The sequence below is a fragment of the Danio rerio genome, chromosome 8, assembly GCF_052040795.2.
Source record: "Danio rerio strain M-AB ecotype USA chromosome 8, GRCz13ab, whole genome shotgun sequence".
Classification (NCBI taxonomy): Eukaryota; Metazoa; Chordata; class Actinopteri; order Cypriniformes; family Danionidae; genus Danio; species Danio rerio.
In genome coordinates, this window is record NC_141028.1 from 7,168,016 (window position 1) to 7,179,690 (window position 11,675).

Sequence of the window (11,675 nt, forward strand, 5' to 3'; positions counted from 1 at the left end):
AACATCACTTAAGAAACCTTTTGCATGAAAATTAATTATGACAATTCTAAAGAATACAAAAAATGTATTATAGAATTATCTGTGGTCTTAGACCAGATCATGGCTGATAAATCATGTTAAGAAGTCTTACCTCCCTGACTCATTATCCCTTCTTTAAGCTTTAAAGGCATGCTTAGTGAAAGTAACATCATCATCATCATCATATTATATAAACTTTAACCAACTTTCAAAACTCGCTGCGTGCCGACACTTCTACACAAAAGGCTGTTACTCCGGTTTCACGGCGCATGAGCGGTGCCTATTATGTTGGCGTGCATGCAGGGCCGGAGTGGGACTCATTTTCAGCCCTGGAGTTTCAAGCCAGACCGGCCCACCTCAGTTCACGACTGATTCCAATTCAGTTACTAATGGCACTATCACGTCTTTTTCAAGAAAACTGCTGCTTTAGAAATTCAAATGTTCAACAGCCCTAACAGTATTTTATGTCTTAACAATAAAATCGAAAAAAAAAAAGATTTTTCATGGGAGATTCGATCACAGGTCTATACCATTGTATTGCAATGTGCTTACCACTGGACCACATTGGCGCTATAACAGTGAGAGTAAAAACTGTAATAACTGTTTCTTTTGACGGCTCAATCTTTTTCTTCTATTTTTAGATTTCTGATCAAGTTATGTCAGATTTATTAATGTAGTGAATCATTTGATTTTCATTGAGCAGGTGTTTTATTCATTTTATTCGAATTCTTATATTCACTAAGGTGCCGCATTAGTTGCATTACATCATCATCATTAACGTTAGTTAACCTGCAGGCTGCATTTTTCTCACGGGGCTGCGAGAAAATAAATAAAAAGAGCGGCACTACGGTAAAATAATGATTAAAAAGAGTAAAGCTATGGCCAAAAAATAAATAGAAGAAAAAAGTGTGACTGCTGAGAGTGCAAGCAGCTAGGGACACCGGCCCTCGCGGCCAAAAAACAGACCGGCCCACCGGGAATTCTCCCGGTCCTCCCGATTAGCCAATCCGGGCCTGCGTGCATGCAAACAACCAACCGGGATTCACACAGGAGTGCGTGAGGCGCGCGGGAATGGTTTTCCGCGCGCATGCGTCAGTTTGCTTTCACCAGCATTGAACCAGAGGGGGAGAGCTACGTCAGTAACACCAACAATAATTTAGTGACTGCATTTTATTTATTTATTTATCTAAATATTGGGAATTTATAAGTTCTTTTAAATCAATAATGTCAACCGCAAAATTATATTGGGGTGGCCAAATGGGTGGCCACAGGGGTGGCCAGAGTTTACCGAGGGGTGGCCGTGGCCACCCCTGGCCACCCCTTGGAGGCGCCCCTGCTTCAAATGAGTTATTTTCCACCCTGTAAAGGAAGGAGAAATAAATACAATAGAATAAAATATAAAACAAACTGTGCTTTAAGCATCTTCACTTTAAGAAACACTTTAGCTGCAAAAGACCTTCAGTCAAGAGCAGAGGCATGTTCTCCATTTGTTGTTTGATTAATAAACATAAAAACAGGCGGCAGAAGGATTATAGCGCGCTGTCTCTTTAATAGTTTCTCTTTCGCGTCTCTTTTGATTCTTAACTCGTTTGTTTATTACACAAATGATGGTTGACACGAATAATCACTAAACACAGCGTTTTGACCCCTATTTGACCATTAAAGCGCTCACGTTAAGATGACTTTAGATGTGTGCGCTGACTGCGCTCTGCTCGTCTCAGTGTGCGAGTTAGACCGAATGCTGACTGCATGCCTCAATTCTGTGTGTGCGCGGCACACAGAATCATGCTGTCTTTCGCACATTTAAGATCAACACGTGTACAACTGGAAAGGGGGCGGTAAATGATGTAATAATCGTTTATCTCGATTAATGATTTTTCATAATCGTTGGAAGGCAAAAAAAATTGAAATCGGATTTTTGATTGTCGCCTGGTGATTTCCAAAAATCTACTTATTTTTATTAAGCTATAAGAATTAACATATTTTATTCATGACCAACTAAAGAGAAAAAACTAATAGCCGTTTATAGTTATTATATACTATATAGTTACTATAGTAGCTTATAGTTACTAGTTCTATTGGATTGCAACCCCTGGGGTAATTACATCATATTAAAGACACAGAAATAGCATCTGTGATTGATTTTTATAACACCAGGTTAAACTTTCTGGCCCATTTACAGCACTTACATACATTAAAAAATTAAACAAAGAATAGACTTGGGTCTGTTGGTGTGTGAGTGCCATTGCATGCAAGGTTTCTGTGTTTATAACCACCTCAGAGGGTATTGGGGGTCGCAAGTTACTGGCATTGTCATTTAGGGGGTCGCGGGCTGAAAAGTTTGGGAACCCCTGCTTGGATAAACAGGAATAAAAGAGACAAGTATAAATAAATTAAAAATAAGTTATATAAAAACAGATAAAACGGCATCAAGATGGTTTTTCTATATTCCAAAACACCAGTGTATTATATTTGCTCATTTTACTCTGGGACTTCCAGGAATTCGCTGGCATTGTCATTTTGGGGGTCGCGGGCTGAAAAGTTTGGGAACCCCTGATTTAGAACATTCTAACATTTAAAATTGGAATTATAAAAAAATAAATAAATAAATAAATAAAGTCATCACTCTTGGGTATAATTTGCTTTCAAAGTGTTTTTACAGTTCAGTTTTAGCGAGCTTCATGTTTACAATTCTGCTCCCTTCGCAGTGCACTTTAAAAGGGCGCCTAGTTAACTCTTTTTTAAGATTAAATATTAATATTATGGTTCTGAGTGTGCCAGTTTAGGTTCAGTTCCAAACACAATTCAAATTTGTTTTATTATAATGTGTTTAAAAAAAAAAAAAAAGTTATTTTGGGGGCGTGTACACAGGTCAGTGTTTTAGGGGTGTGTTGCTTCACATGAAAATTTGTTTCGACTTCCTGCCCAACTTAACAAGGGGGCGGAGCCAATAGCTCCCCAGCTTTTTGTTTGGCAACAGACAGGCAGACAGAGAGAAGCAACATGAGTGAGAGGACCAGCATTCAGCCATATATATACGACTCGGACACAGACCAAGCAGAGACTACAAAATCATTTGTGTTTTTGTATAGTTTTACAGCCAACTGTGTGCTAGGTTAAAAGTTACTCAGAGACTAATAACCACGCACACTGAATTAACTTTGACTGATGCACCAGATGCAAGCAGTGACATGGCACACCAGGCACGCACATTCGCATATTACTTAAAATGAAACTATTCAGATGGCGCTCTGTGGTGCACCAGATATATGAAGTGTCCCGAGTCACGTACAGCTGCCAACTTGAGGCACCGTTGTGCATACCCTGATAGAAACCTATGTTTAGAATTTAAAATGCATGACGCTGCACGCTGCCGAGTGGCGCTTCTGGTGTGCGACCTGCTTGAGGCAAGTTTGTTATTTCATTTCCAATGGATGGATGCGCACACGAGGCAACGCGCTCACACTTTCCAGCTGCACCTAGTTAAAATAACAGGGAGTTTCTTTGACCGCGAGAAATGCAGACGGCTGAAGTTTAAGGAAGACGCAATGAAAAGAACACAGGTTTGCAAACTCACCTAAAGTTACAAACAATGAGAGCCGATGAGAGCGATCATGTGGTGAATGTTGATCTTGTGTTGAGCCCAATGAGCCTTACATCTAAAAATAGAACAAGAGTGTTCCTTTAGTGACATCGCTTAGACTCACGCTGAAAAAGGTGAACGTAAAAACAACAAACTAAGGATATGGTAATGCGCGCCTGTCAATCAATATTGGTGGGCGGGGGGACCGCACTCCTACGTCAAGTTGCGGTCGATCTAAAAACCGCTCCAATACGTCCACCGTTTTTAGGTTGTTAAATTAAAAAAAAAAAAAAAAAAGGACAAGGTGTATTTAAATCACCCAAATATGATGGTCTATACACTATACCTACACACGTCTGTCCAAACAGCTTGAAAAGTTGATTTTTCACCATAGGTGCCCTATAAAACATTGATGTAATTTTGAACACAGCCTCTTGGTGAAAGCTATAGGTGCCCTATTATTAAAAAGGCGGAATTTATGTTACGTCTCCAAAACTTGTGAAAACAAAAAACACAGGATTCATTAATGCTTTTAATTTATAGTAGGTTATTTATTAAGCAACTGTACTGTAAATGACATGGGGCTGTTGGTTAGAACATTTCTTCAGTCATTATCAAATTGTAAGTAAACTTAAAAAATAAATAAATAAACAGTATTCAACTTAATAATAATAATAATAATCATCATCATCATTATTAAAGTAGGATTTTCTTAATTTCCTAAAAAATAATAAATATTAAATTTCATTTCTTAATAAATGGCCTCATTATTAATTTTTTTTATATGATTTATATATGATATTAGAATACATGTTAGCTTTTGTAAGTGATTTTATGTTTTATAATAGAATATGTAATGTTCAACTTCTCAATAATATTTGTAAAGGAAACACAGGCCCTATATGTGCTGGTTACATATATTTCTATTAATATAGAAAGCGAGTGCATGTTTTCACCAAATTTAATATTGGATTTTTTTTTAATGCGTGTGGGTGTAAAACAATACAATTTGCACCAAAAATGATGGGGTTCTTCTTTAAAGAAGTAGTTACTCCACCCCGTTTAGAGCATCAAACGATTCAAACGATGGATCTGTGACAGAGAAACTACAGTTTTGGGAAACACTCGTCACCACCTCGTTCTATTCCCAAATAATCCATCGTACTATAATAGTTCAGCCACGAGTTACGTCGTTGTTTGGGAAACACACCCCAGGATAGTGCCTAGGTTTGTATTCTCACTCTCTGTCTTACAAACTTAACCGTTTTTTCTAGTAGATGCATTAGAAAACAGAGAAAAAATGAAAATCAATAAGCATCTCTTTAGTTTTTGAGACTTATGGGGGTTTTTAGGGGGCTAATAAGATTAGTTTTCACTTTTTTTTTTTTACTTTTAATTCTAGTACATTTTTTTAAGAAATAATTAGGAAATGCTGTGAATAATTATTTTCTCATATAACAAATAATTTAGATTTACTAGGTGGACTAGCCTTCATTCCAAAATAATCTGAGACTATACCCTGCAAAATGTTTTGTGTCAGAAATCTGGATACATTTATGCTGTTCAAAAACTCTGAATTCTGACTTTTTAAAAGTAAAACACAAAATAAGATGCATCTTTATGCAGCAGTTTCTAAAGTAACAACATACGTCAAGCTCCAAAAAGCCACAAAAATCAGCAAAACCAATCTAGAATCATATTGCATTGTAGTTACATCATGTATAAACGTCTCAAAACGTTTAAATGCATCAGAATGATAAATAAACACAATCACTTCCACTTAGTATTAACATTCATCTTTCTTCATCCGCAGTTTCTCTCACTTCCAGACGCTCGACTCTTTCCTTTCTGAGCTAAAGTCACCTTTCCTGTCGCTGCGAGAGGCGTCCAGGTATTAAGCAGGTTTAATCTCTCTTAATCTCCCTCGCGTTCGGACCAACCCTCCAACTTGCTCCAGTTTAAACTTTCATGATTTGCGATTTGCATTTATGATACCGCTTTCATCGCATGTGTCATAAAAAGCACTCACCTCATTCGTTAAGACAAGGAGAAAGTGCTGCAGTGCATCAGTGCGCTCTGGTTTGTTTCCACACCTGTTTGACATGAATAAAACATACAGTTGAAATCAGAATTATTAGCCCCCCTGTATAATTTTTCCTCAATTTCTGTTTAAAGGAAAGAAGATTTTTTTTTCCACGGTACATTTATAAACATAACAGTTTTAATAACCAGTGTTGGAGAGGTTACTTTGGAAATGTAAAAGATTACAGATTACAAACTGCCCTATTTAAAATGTAATAAGGAGTGTACCTTTTCGATAACTTTATAAAAGTAAAGTAAATGATTACATCTGATTACTTTTTGATTACTTTTAGGTTTCTAATGGATATTTTCAACTAAATAATTTTCAAGCATTTACGCTGAGTAGGCGTGACCTTACACTAGCTCTGTTTACTGTTAGAATCACAACATATCTCATCTCTAGAATCAGTCAACATCTAAAGTACAGCCACCACAAAATCAGACCTTATAACAACAAACTGTTGTTACAAAATCTAAATTTTCGCTAGTTGTGCAGGGTGATTTTTGTGGCATTTGCAATAAAATTACTTCTAAACTATTTTGCCATTTTAATTTTTAAATTGAAGCAACTTAGATCCAAGTCAATTACATCTTAGTGATCAATAAAACTGTCAATAAAACCAGCCTGATCTCAAGAGAAAACGTAAGTATTATCCGTTTTTACCAGTTCAGTGGCTAATTCGTACGAATTCGTATGAGTTCAATCGTACAAAATTGTACGATTTTAAAAAGGAGGCGTGGTACCTAACCCCACCCCTAAACCCAACCGTCATTGGGGGATGAGCAAATCGTACTAAAATGTACGAAATAGATCATATGAATTCATAGGAATTAGCCACTAAATGAAAAAGTTACAAATTGCAGTGAGATTGTTGAATAAAACATATAAGACAGAATTGTTCATTTTAATTATTTACTGTAAATAATTTGCTGTACCAAACAGAACGAAGTTATAGTATATAAAGCAAAAACAAAGAATCCTCAAACTGGAAAACCAATCAAAAGCATCAGAATAGCAGCTCTTTAATAAATGGCCTTAACAAAAGGCATTGTGCATAAAAACAGGCAAAGCAACAGATTAATAATATTCAACATATATGGATGTAACCCCATTTTTAATTTTTATCATTTTCTTAAGTCACTGTAATTTAATTACACATTTTTCTCAGTAACTGTAACTAATTACTGCTACTTTTATTTTTTAATTAAATTACGTAATGCAGTTACATTTTCCCAGAGATGGGTTGCGGCTGGAAAAGCATCCGCTGCGTAAAAACTTGCTGGATAAGTTGGCGGTTTATTCCGCTGTGGCGACCCCGGATTAATAAAGGGACTAAGCCGACAAGAAAATGAATGAATGAATGAATGAATGAATGAATGAATGAATGCCGTTACATGTAACTAGTTACTCCCCAACACTGTTAATAACTCAGTTCTAATAACTGATTTATTTCATCTTTGCCATGATGACTACAAAATATTTTACTAGATATTTTTTCAAGACACTAGTATTCAGCTTAAAGTGACTTTAAAGACTTACAGTGCATCCAGATATTCATAGCGCTTCACTTTTTCTTATGTTACAGCTTTTTTCCAAAATGCAAAATTCCATTTTTTAAATGTTAGCCGATCAGTTTAGAAATGTTTTTATATATATATATATATATATATATATATATATATATATATATATATATATATATATATATATATATATATATATATATATATATATATATATATATATATGTATTGTTTTTACATGCAGACAGCTTTTATCTTTTGAAAGATGTGAATATTATGTTGATGATGATGATAATAATAATAGTAATAATACTAAATGTTAAGAATTTGGCCCAATCAGCGACGGACGGCTGTTTTCGAAATGGGCCGACCCAATTTGAAGTTATGAGGATGTAATCAATATCTGGTGAGAATAGACTTTTTTGAGATCCGCCTCGCCTTTACTGTATTGTAGATGAGCGGGCAGCTGCAGTAAGAGGAGGGCTCAAAAAATACATTAGAAGTCGGTCGGACACTTTTGGAAACTCACTGTTTTGCTGCCTGGAAACGTCAACAGTGACGGAGATCGTGGGCACGTTTTTTTTTTTTAATCACAGATGAATGACCTCAAGAAAAAAAATATTATGGTAATTTATAGTAAATATTATAGTGTTTTTGAACATTTATTTCAGTATTGGGTTATGTTTATAGTTCCCTGCTGAAAAATCCAGCTTAAACCAGCCTAGGCTGGTTGGCTGGTTTTAGCTGGTCGACCAGGCTGGTTTTAGAGCGGTTTTGGCCATTTCCAGGCTGGTTTCCAGCTATTTCCAGCCTGGTCTTAGCTGGTCAGGCTGGAAAATGACCAGCCAAATCCAGCTAAAACCAGCTTGACCAGCCTGGTTTAAGCTAGATTTCGCTGGTTTTGGCTGGACTCCCAGCTTGGCTAGGCTGGTCAAGCTGGTTTTAGCTGGTCATCTCCCAGCCTGACCAGTTAAGACCAGGCTGGAAATGGCTTGAAACCAGCCTGGAAGTGGCCAAAACCCCTCTAAAACCAGCCTGATCAACCAGCTAAAACCAGCCAACCAGCCTAGGCTGGTTTAGGCTGGATTTTTCAGCAGGGTGTGATACAATAGCAACTATAGAATTCAAATAGGCGCTTTTATAATCATACCTGCCAACAATCCCGGTTTTCCCGGGAGTCTCCTGTTTTTCAGACCCATCTCCTGTATTGCTCTGTCTCCCGGAAAACTGTCGGACTTCCATTTGTCCCTGTTCGCCCCTGTGACCACATCCCAAAAGTGTTCTATTGGATTGAGATTTGGTGACTGTGGAGGGCCATTGGATACACTGGGATCATAAAGGGATGGACATGGTCAGCACCTGTTCAGAGATGCTCTTTTGCATACCTTGGTTGTAACGAGTGATTATTTGAGATTCTGTTGCCTTTCTATCAGCTAAAACCAGTCTGGACATTCCATTCTGACCTCTGGCATCAACAAGGCATTTGCGCCCACTGCATCTTTTCTCCTTTTCGGACCATTCCCTGTAAACCCTAGTGATGGTTGTGCGTGAAAACCCCAGTAGATCAGCAGTTTCTGAAATACTCAGACCAGCCTGTCTGACACCAACAACCATGCCACATTCAAAGTCACTTAAATCACCCTTCTTCTCCATTCTGATGCTCGGTTTAAAATGCAGCAGATCGTCCTGACCCAGTGGCGTAGCGCAAAATGCGGAGGCGCCCCTGCAGGGATCACTGACGGGGCCCCCGAAGAGAGACAACACGGGGAAGGAGAGGGTGCTTGCTGCAGAGCCATTTGAGGAGAGCTGAGCTCCAGCGAGGGGGAGCATGAGCTGTCGCTCCTCCTCCTGTAAGCTGTTTTAATGCGTACACCAACCCCACCCCTAACCCTACCCCCAGTGACATCACTCGTAGAAGAGGTGCAAAAAAGGTGGAGCTCAAGCTTAAGCTCCCCCTCGCTGGAGCTCACCTCTCCTCAAATGGCTCTGCAGCGAGCACCACTTGCGGGGAAGCGATCACAAATTGAGGAGCGGGGAAGGGAGGCAGGGTGGAGCGACAACGCGGGGAAGCCTTCACAAACTGAGGAGCGATCACAAACCGAAAGCGGCGAGAGTGTCACAGTAGCCAGAAGTCATTCATTTTCAATGCGAGCCGGCGGCGAGAAACAGCGCGGCACGTCTTCTCCAGTGTAAGCGTCGAGGATAGTTGAAATCATGTCAACTTTATGATATGAGCTATAACGCGGTTCGGCGGCAAGCAATCAGAATGAAGTAGTCCACCGCTTGAGAGGTGTTCAGAGAACACAGACCTCTGAACTTTGGTTCCGACCACAGTTGTTCCCAAGAGTTTGATTATTGCAGTTGCCGGATTTACAATTATTGACAATCGTGACAACGCGGGGCCCCCTGATCACGCCCCCTTGCGGTAACGAGCAGTTGGACAGGTGTCCCTAATAAAGTGGCCAGTGAGTGTGTAATAAACTCGCTGTGGTGTATATATATTAAAGTACCACAATCATCTTCCTTACACACTCATTCACAATCACACACATTCACTACAGACAATTAAGCGTACCCAATTCACCTATAAGCGCATGTCTTTGGACTTATGGGGGAAACTGGAGCACCCGGAGGAAACTCGCATGAACACGATGGAGAACATGCTAACTCTACACAGAAATTCCAAATGACCCACCTGAGGCATGAACCAGCGACCTTCTTGCTGTGAGGTGACATCGCCATCCACTGCACGACCGCTCCGCCCCTAAATCAGCAGTCAAAAAAGAAAAATGAATAAATAATTGGCTGAAATAAAGCATTAAGTAAATGTGGGTTAAATGTCTTCGGTTCAGTGATTATCGTGGATCATCTGTGTAATGAAGGCTTAAGGCAGCCAGCTGGTGTTTCTTAATCAGCGATCTGATTATACGCTGCTTGTATATAATCATATAGATTGTTTTAGCCTAACAATTATCAGGCCTGTGCTACTCTATGGACCCGCCGAATATGACTATTTTAAGAAACCCAGAAAGCTCATCTCCCCTTCAGATCTGCTGAGACAAAGAGATGAAAAGTTAAAAAACAAGACTCAAATAAAACACCGGCGGCGAGTCTAAGAGCCTGATCAATGATTGATAGCCTGTCTGATGCTCTGAAGTCATATTTGCTGAAGATCAACTATCTTCTTTCCATTTTGTCAGAGGAAGAGGGAACGGAAGGGTCTCAATCTTTCACCTTGTCAATATTTCACAGCAAAACAGTGACAAACAAGAAGCCACTCGCATTCGGAGTGTTTGGCGTCTCCCCAGAAAACTGCTGCTCCTTAAGAAATGCTGATTCAACCTTTTTCGCGCCTTGCTTATTTTCCTCCGGTGACGCAGCACTGCGGCCAAGCCAAAAACAGTAATGGAAACTGACAATAAGCTTGTGATTAAATACCGGCTTGCTTTATTTGCCGCTTTCTCTGACTGGTGTGCAGAACTGGAGTTTGTAGGACATTTGAAACGTCACACTGCTTAATTTTCCTAAGCAGTATCATTAATTTCAATACAATTGAGCACATAATGAACCCAAATATCAAAAAAATTGATAAGAGTTGACATCAAAATTATTCAATTTTTTTTTCTTTTTCAAATATTTCCCCAATAATGTTGAACAAGGCAAGGCAAGGCAAGTTTATTTATATAGCACATTTCATACACAGTGGCAATTCAAAGTGCTTTACATAAACAAGAATAAAAGAAACAAGTAAAATAAAAATAAAAACAAATAATAAAAATGCGTAAAAACGAAACAAAACATAAAAACAGGTAAAATGTGATATAAAAGAATGAAGAAGAAGAGAAAAACATGATAGTGCAATTTGTCGGACGCAGCACAGTGCTCATTCAGTAAAGGCACAGCTAAACAGATGTGTTTTCAGTCTTGATTTGAATGTGCCTAATGTTGGAGCACATCTGATCATTTCTGGAAGCTGATTCCAGCAGCGAGGGGCATAGTGGCTAAAATCCGATTCACCCTGCTTTGACTGAACTCTTGGAACTTCTAGTTTCTAAGCAATGTTTAGTTCCATATTAAAGGCATGAAGACTGTCTTTATAGAAATTATAATGGACTACTAATTTCGTCTTTCTCCACATACGCTCAGCTTTTCTGCACTGTCTTTTCATCATTTGTACTCTAGGTGACCTTGTCCAAGATCCCTTTTGCCTGCCAGTCATCTTCTTGACTTTAACAGGAGCGATGTCATTTATGACATTCTCAATTTTAGAATTGAACAAATCAAGGAGAGAATCAACAGAATCTGCAGATATACTTGGTGCCAGCGATATGGTCTTCATAAACTGCTCACTAGTGTTCTCATTTATGCATCTCTTTCTGACAGAGACAGATCTGTCTTTAATAGCTGGAGTGATCAATATATCAAAAAAGATACAGAAATGATCAGTTTATGAACAGAGCAAAGATTT

The 11,675-nt window shown here is 38.6% G+C and overlaps 1 long non-coding RNA gene across 1 annotated transcript; it reads right to left on the reverse strand.

Moving 5' to 3' along the window:
* Positions 1–3,594: 3,594 nt before the first annotated feature.
* On the reverse strand, positions 3,595–9,449 carry LOC147842539 (uncharacterized). The gene is made up of 5 exons (XR_015497509.1): positions 9,210–9,449; positions 8,671–8,942; positions 8,358–8,533; positions 5,631–5,694; positions 3,595–3,677 (listed from the first exon to the last, which is right to left on the reverse strand). It is a non-coding gene; the product is annotated as an uncharacterized LOC147842539 (long non-coding RNA).
* Positions 9,450–11,675: the final 2,226 nt, after the last annotated feature.